Source organism: Euprymna scolopes, chromosome 19, assembly GCF_053919585.1.
Source record: "Euprymna scolopes isolate OS-2025 chromosome 19, ASM5391958v1, whole genome shotgun sequence".
Lineage (NCBI taxonomy): Eukaryota > Metazoa > Mollusca > Cephalopoda > Sepiida > Sepiolidae > Euprymna > Euprymna scolopes.
This window is the reverse complement of record NC_136500.1, coordinates 142,314,618-142,322,117: the sequence shown is the minus strand read 5'-3', so window position 1 is coordinate 142,322,117 and position 7,500 is coordinate 142,314,618.

Genomic DNA, 7,500 nt, shown 5'->3' with positions numbered 1-7,500 from the left:
CCATATGTAATATATTGATATTAGCATTCTGTAGATATTCAGTGTAAATGGAGACGCTCTGATATTATTGTAGCTTTTTTGTAAAAATTGCAAAAGTATTTATCCAAGCCAGCAGGAATGCCCTGCGTAGCCAGGTCGTAAAATACGTTTAAATATGATACTTTAATTCTTGCAGATTTTATATATATTATTATAGAGTTAATGTTTTATAGATGTTTTTTTTATATATTATAAAGTTGAGACTTTAAAAATAAAAAATAAATATATCTATACGACTTGGGTACGTCAGTATTGATCGAAACCGAATCCCAAACTTATATATATATATATATATATATATATATATATATATATATATATATACATATATATACATATATATATACATATATATACATATATATATACATATATATACATATATATATATATATATATATATGTATACATATATATATATAGGTAGCTAGATAGATATATGTAATCAGATATATATATCGAGATATATATAGATATCTATATATATGTGTATATATATATATATATATATATATATATATATATATATATATAAGTTAGAAAAGCATTTCATTCAAGACATGAAAATTGTTAAACAAAATGTGTTTACTATAGGCTTTAAAAATAAAGGTACAAGATTCAATTTGAAATTTATTTATCTTCAAAGTGCACTTATATAAATTTTACAAAGTAAGGTATAAAAATTTAATTTAAATTGAATAAAATAATTACCTTGGATTTATTTTATGTAATGTACATACTTTTGCACTTTTTAAAAAAATCATTGAAAGTTTTATATCTATATCATTAATTTCTAGATGAAAGATAATGTTTTTAAATTGCAACAAAATGTATATTACATAAAATAAATCCAAGGTATTTTTGAAAATTAATTTAAATAAAATTTTTATACCTTACTTTGTAAAATTTATAAAAGTGCACTTTGAAGATGAGTAAATTTCAAATTGATTCAATTTGAAATTTAAAAACATTAATTGATTCAAATTTCAATTTAAAAACATTATCTTTCATCTAGAAATTAATGATATAGATATAAAACTTTCAATGATTTTTTTAAAAAAGTGCAAAAGTATGTACATTACATAAAATAAATCCAAGGTACCTTAATTTTCTTGTACCTTAATTTTTAAAGCCTATAGTAAAATATATTGTTTAACAATTATTATGCCTTGGATTAAATGCTTTTCTAACTTATATCTTATCTATTTTAAGATTATAATTTAAAGCTTTCCTTCTCTCTATTTCGGTTTGTATTTCTCCTCACACCACAACTCATTTTTGCAACCCCCTCTTTGTATTATTACAGGTCTGAATATTCTGTCTATTTCAGTTTGTATTTATCCTCACACTACAACTCATTTTTTGCAACCCCCGCTTTGTTATACAGGTATAAATAACGAGAAAATCTTAATTTTTTAAAACAAAAACTGTAAAATAACTTTTTTTAGATTAAATCTTTTAAAACTTTTTCAGAATAGAACATCTTTACAATTTAATAAGGAACATATTTCATATAGTTTTCATTAACAAATATTCAGTACATAACGAGAAAAATAGAGATACAAATTCCAAAAGGGCTGTATAACTGGTTGCGGTCAATAGTAGTCCTCGCCAACGAAAATCTTTGTCATTCTATTATTATTATTATTATTATTATTATTATTATTATTATTATTATTATTATTATTATTATTATTATTATTATTTAAAACTAATAACACCTCAATTTTCTTTATTGTTTTTCACCCCAAAACAAACTTGTTTGGCGTAGGAGGCTATTACTTAGGATCATGTGTAACGGTGATTTGGGGTAGTTGAGTAGCGAGATGTCTGTTAACCTTACATTGAAACCATCAATTTGCTAATACAGTCAAAGATGCAGAAGACCAGGAGATAATTCAAAACTCTGGCATGCAGAGCGAAAACACTATTAGAATATGCGGTATTTGGGCATCTAGTGACCTACATAGTCAAAGGGCTGAGAGTTTGCTGCTTGTGTTCGCCGGAAGTATATATTACCAGCCCGAGAATATATATATATATATATATATATATATATATATATATATATATATATATATATATATATGAATAAATGTTTGGAGGTACAAAATTTATATAATAATAATAATTGAATAATAATAATAATAATAATAATAATAATAATAATAATAATAATAATAATAAATATTCCTCTTGATGTAAGAAAACGAAGGAAAGGAAAATTATCTAAATAGTAAACACGGTTGGTTTGTTATTTTAACAGCAGCGCTGACGTGTATTTAGCAGCAGCAGCAGCCGTATGACTAGGTATATCAGAATTTTTGTAGGAATTTTTGACACCCCTAACACGAAACTGCGAATAAAATATAAAAATCTCGTAATTTCTCATTTAAAAATGTGTTGTTTATTTTCTTTATGGATTATACTTCCAAAATAAACTATTAAAGTTGTATAAAAAGTAATAGAAATATTTTTTTTATTTTTTAAAAAACAGTAATGAAATCAATTGAATTTTACGAGTTCAGTATTTTTCAATTTTTAAACTTAAAAAAATCTATCAAAATTTTTCTATTGATTCTATTTTTACGATATTTTCCGGGTCAATGTGAAATTTTATGCTCTTTCCAATAAACCGAATATAATATTTTAAACAAACGTCTTTTTTCTTTAATTCACGCTCCCCGTTTAAAATGTCTATTAAAAATAAATAATTAATTTACTCACCAAAGGTTTAAATATCACAATACAGGGTGACCCCAACAAAACCGAGCCCCAACTCTAATTAGGTCCCTTTTCGTAGTGTTTTATTTGAATGAAATGAAACTTTGGTCATAACTAGTTTATTATATTCCAAACATCACATCAAAAACACTAGGGTCTTTGGCCTTTTTCTCTGTTCTACAGCATATGTTCTAGATGGCCTCCATTTAGCTTTTGTTTTTTGGGGCCCCCCTGCATAATAATTTTGTTAAAAAAAGTAGTGTTTTTTAGAAATTTACCTGTTAAGTCCGAAGTTTAAAACCTTTTTTTTAAATCACGTTGTTTTTTTTGTTTTCTTTTTTTAATGAAACTTTGTTCCTTTAATTGAAAAAAAATAGGGTTTGACTTACATTTTTTGAGTAGTTATAAGCTTGGAAAGACAGGGAGGAGGTCAAATTAGTCAATATTTTTTACAAAGTTCCTGACAAATTACTGTATGACACATATGTAAATGCCTTGCTGGTGCGCGAGATAACATCACAGCTGAGGAGTGAAAGAGAAGAAAAGCCGAGAGGAAAAAAGGACACACGTAGATGCCAAGAGACAGAAAAACACGCGCGGTGATAGGTAAAAACCATATGGGCTACCAGGGGATTTGAAAGCAAGAGTTAGTTCGAGAACTTTTAAAGCAAGATGCAATCCGAACTTTGAACAACAACAAAATTAGTCGGAAAACCGCGCGCTATTGGGCGAGCAGTGGACATAGCTATAGAAATCAAAAGAAAAATTTAACATAAAAATAAAAAACGCGTGGCGGTACACAGACGCGGCGATAGACGCGCAGAAGAGATTTGAAACCGCCGTGACGACGGGACAAGCAGGCATGTCGACGCAGGAATAGTAAATAGACTTCGTAGCCTCGTAGGGGATGTCCTTTTCTCTTTCCTGCAACCTCTTTCTCATAGAAGAGATGTTGCGAGTTTATCTCTGCTTTATCGTTATTTTTATGGCAAGTCCATAGCTGAATTCTAATCTATGCCCCCCCCGCGCTTGCCAAATTTTCTCCTGATCTTAAATGGAACACATACATTAAATCCGTTGCCAAGGCCGCTGGTAAAATGGCGGGATCCTATATCGATCCAGTAGATATCTCACTGCTGATGAAATTCTCTATCTATATAAGAGCCAGTACGTCCAAGGATGGAGTACTGTTACCACGTTTGGGCAGGAGCTGCTAGAAAGGACTTATCCTGCCTTGATAGAGTTCAAAACAGACTTCGTAGCCTCGTAGGGGATGTCCTTTTCTCTTCCTTGCAACCTCTTTCTCACAGAAGAGATGTTTAGAGTTTGTCTCTGCTTTATCATTATTTTCATGGCAAGTCCTTGGCTGAGCTTCAATCTATGGTCCCCCTTGCCAAACTTTCATAAGAAACACTCATCTAGCAGAAAACACTATCACTAATTTCCCCCACTCTTTATCTGTACCTAAACCTAAAATAGATTCCATGAGCAAAGCTTCTTTCTTAGAACTGCATGCCTATGGAACTTTCTTCCGTTTTTCTGCCTTCCAGCTGACTACAATATGGTTGTGTTCAAGTCTAACGTAAACAAGTTTTTGATGAGCCGTTCCATATAAGATAACAAATTTACCGAATTTCCATTACTAACGATTACTATATTGTCCAATTTCTACTGTACACTCTTTAACCTTTATCCTCGAGTGGTCTCTTGGCCTTGAAAAGTGGTGATGCCTATGTAAAAAAAGCATGTAAACTACTGGACGAAGTAAGAGACTTTCAAAGCACAATGGTATACGTTGTTGGAAAGTAGCGTGAATAAATGCCTTTTGTTTTAAGCAAGTCGAATTTCTTCTTTTTTTTTTTGTTCCTTTGCGATTATCTCTCCATGCATGGTATGTGTTGACATGTAGCGACAACGTTACGTAAGATTATTCGGCGCCGGAAGAGCAGGCCTTTTCATATTCAAAAAATTCAAAATGAGAAAGAATAGAAAAGAAAATAAACACAGTAAGAGAATGCAGTCCGAATAAAGCCGAGATGGAAAACTTGGAGAAAGAACAAAAAATAATTGCACCGGTTTGTATGTACTATCGTTCTTTTATTTGGTTTTAAATGTATTTATTCACACAGCCCATAAACCTACATGTTTATCAAGATATAGGACTTACTTTAAATATATATATATATATATATATATATATATATATATATATATATATATATATATGTCGTAAATAATCTCACCCGCTACTTAATTGGCTGAAAATTTTTAGATGGTATGAATTGGTCTCTGCCTACAATTAACCATTCGGTCAGATCTGATACTATAGAGGACACTTCCTTTTTAAACATGGAGTGCAGAGGTAAATCAGATATGAATGTACAGAAGCTATCCCAGTCAGCCATAGAGTATCGGTATACAGTACAGTGGAGGGGTACGTCTGGAGGCTTCTTACATTTCGTTTTTATCTTCTGATACGACGGAGTGGTTGGAGGATCCTAGAGGAGAATGAACAGAACATGAACATAGCTCAGGGGAAGTTGAGAGAAAAAGGTCTAGGAGGCTTGCATATTGACCGGGTGTATCGAGCACACGGGTGGGTTCGCGAACAATCTGAGTGAGGTTATAAGCAATGGCAAAATCATGACAAATCCTCCCCTCATCATCTGTCTTATTTGAATGGGTCAGCCATTCCACGTTATGGACGTTGAAGTCACCACAGATGTGGATGTTAGCCGAGGGATGTGAAGACAGTATGTGGTCTATTTTCTCAGATATGCTCTTAAAGATAGTAACTCCGCTGTTGTGGGGCCTATAGAGGGCAAATATAAATGCAGTGGTGTTAGCAAGTGCAACCCTGAAGCACATATAGGGTAAATTAGGATCTTCTCTAGAGATGTCCCTGCCACACGGGAAGCCATCCTTAATGTAGGCACATATTCCATGCCCATGGCGATCTTGGGTGTCAGATTTAGCTGTTAAATTGGAGTATCCATTAATTATGAACTCATCTAGGGAAGTGGTCGGCCCTATTCCAGTTTCACTTAGAAATAATATGGCAATATAGCAGTCCCAGTACTTTGCGCCTGCTGATAGGACAGCCTCCTTAGTGGTTAATCCAAGGTTCGGGTCCCTGACTACCAGGCGGATAACGTCAACCCAGACAAAACGCTTACCTCCAGCACCCTTACTAGTGACATGACCACAAGTACAGACAGAGACAGAAAAATTTCCGACATCTCAGACTACTGGTCACCAAGTACTACCGACCTTTAAGCAGCTTTTTCTTAACCCTTTGTCAGAAAAATCACCCATTGAATGAGGACTGAATGACAAAATAGGAGAAGCGAGAGTTACTGGAGCTACCGATAAAACATCCACTGTATTATCTATTCTCAAGTGGTGGCGGGTGTCTATTTAAATAGACATCCCAACGAGTTATTTACGGGCATCAATTCCATGGTCGAGTGGGAGAACTGCCGACTGTCAACACGACGGTTCTAGGTTCAATCCTTGGCTTGGGAAGGATGCTAGGCTAGCGGCACTGATGAGTTGTGATACAACAAAACAGGACTGTATATCGATGACTACAAATATATATATATATATATATATATATATATATATTGTATATATACGTGTAGATAAATAAAAAGGAAAAAACTGTATTATGTGTTCATCAACGTTTCGTCTTTATTTCGAGACTTCCTCTGGATGAAGGAGATTAAGAAGCAAAAAACACCAGTACAAAATATTTGAAAATGTTTCACGTGGATGAATGAGATTAAGAAACAATATAAATTCGGGAGTGTCTCAAGGGTCTATCCTTGGACCTCTGTTGTTTCTAATATTCATAAATGACCTCCGCGACAAAATTGCCTCTGAGATGGGTATATATGCTGATGACACCACACTATAACAGGACATGAAAACAAATGAACACATATCTAAAGAAGTGACAGAAACACTAGAAGATGACCTCCAATCTATAGTGGAATGGGGTCAATTATGGGTGGTCAAGTTCAATGCCGCCAAGACTAAACTAGTTTCCTTCAATAATTAAAGAAACCTTCTCTGCCACCAATAGCAATGGCCAATGACACTTTATCTGAGGGTACATCTTTCAAACTCCTTGGCCTAACGTTCACAGGAAACATGAGTTGAAACAATTGCATTGAAAACATTGCCAGGGCCGCTGCAAAGAAAGTAGGCTCTCTCTACCGTGCTAGAAAATTACTAACACCCAAAAGTATCCAGTACCACTATAAGGCCACCATTCACCCATGTATGGAGTATTGATGTCATATTTGGGCTGGTGAATTTGTTACTAGTCTCTCGCTCCTAGACAAGGTTCAAAAGAGAGTCGCCAATCTGATAAGCCCTGAACTGACATCTAAGCTTCAGCCTCTGTCCCATTGACGAAATGTTGCATCTCTCTGCCTGTTCTACAAGTATTTTAATGGAGAATGGTCTGACGAACTGAAAGCACTTGTGCCCGCACGACGTAAACACCCTCGACAAACCCGACAGGCAGCTAAATTCCATCCCCACACAGTAGAAATCCCTAGATGTAAAATATCTTTCTACTCCAGTAGTTTCTTCCCCAGAACCATTAGACTTTCGAATGCCATTCCCGGTTCCTGCTTTCCAAACTCTACTGACGTGCAGAAGTTCAAGTGCAACGTGAACCGATATCTTGCTGCCCAAATTTCCACATAGTACCCCAGTAGATGTTAC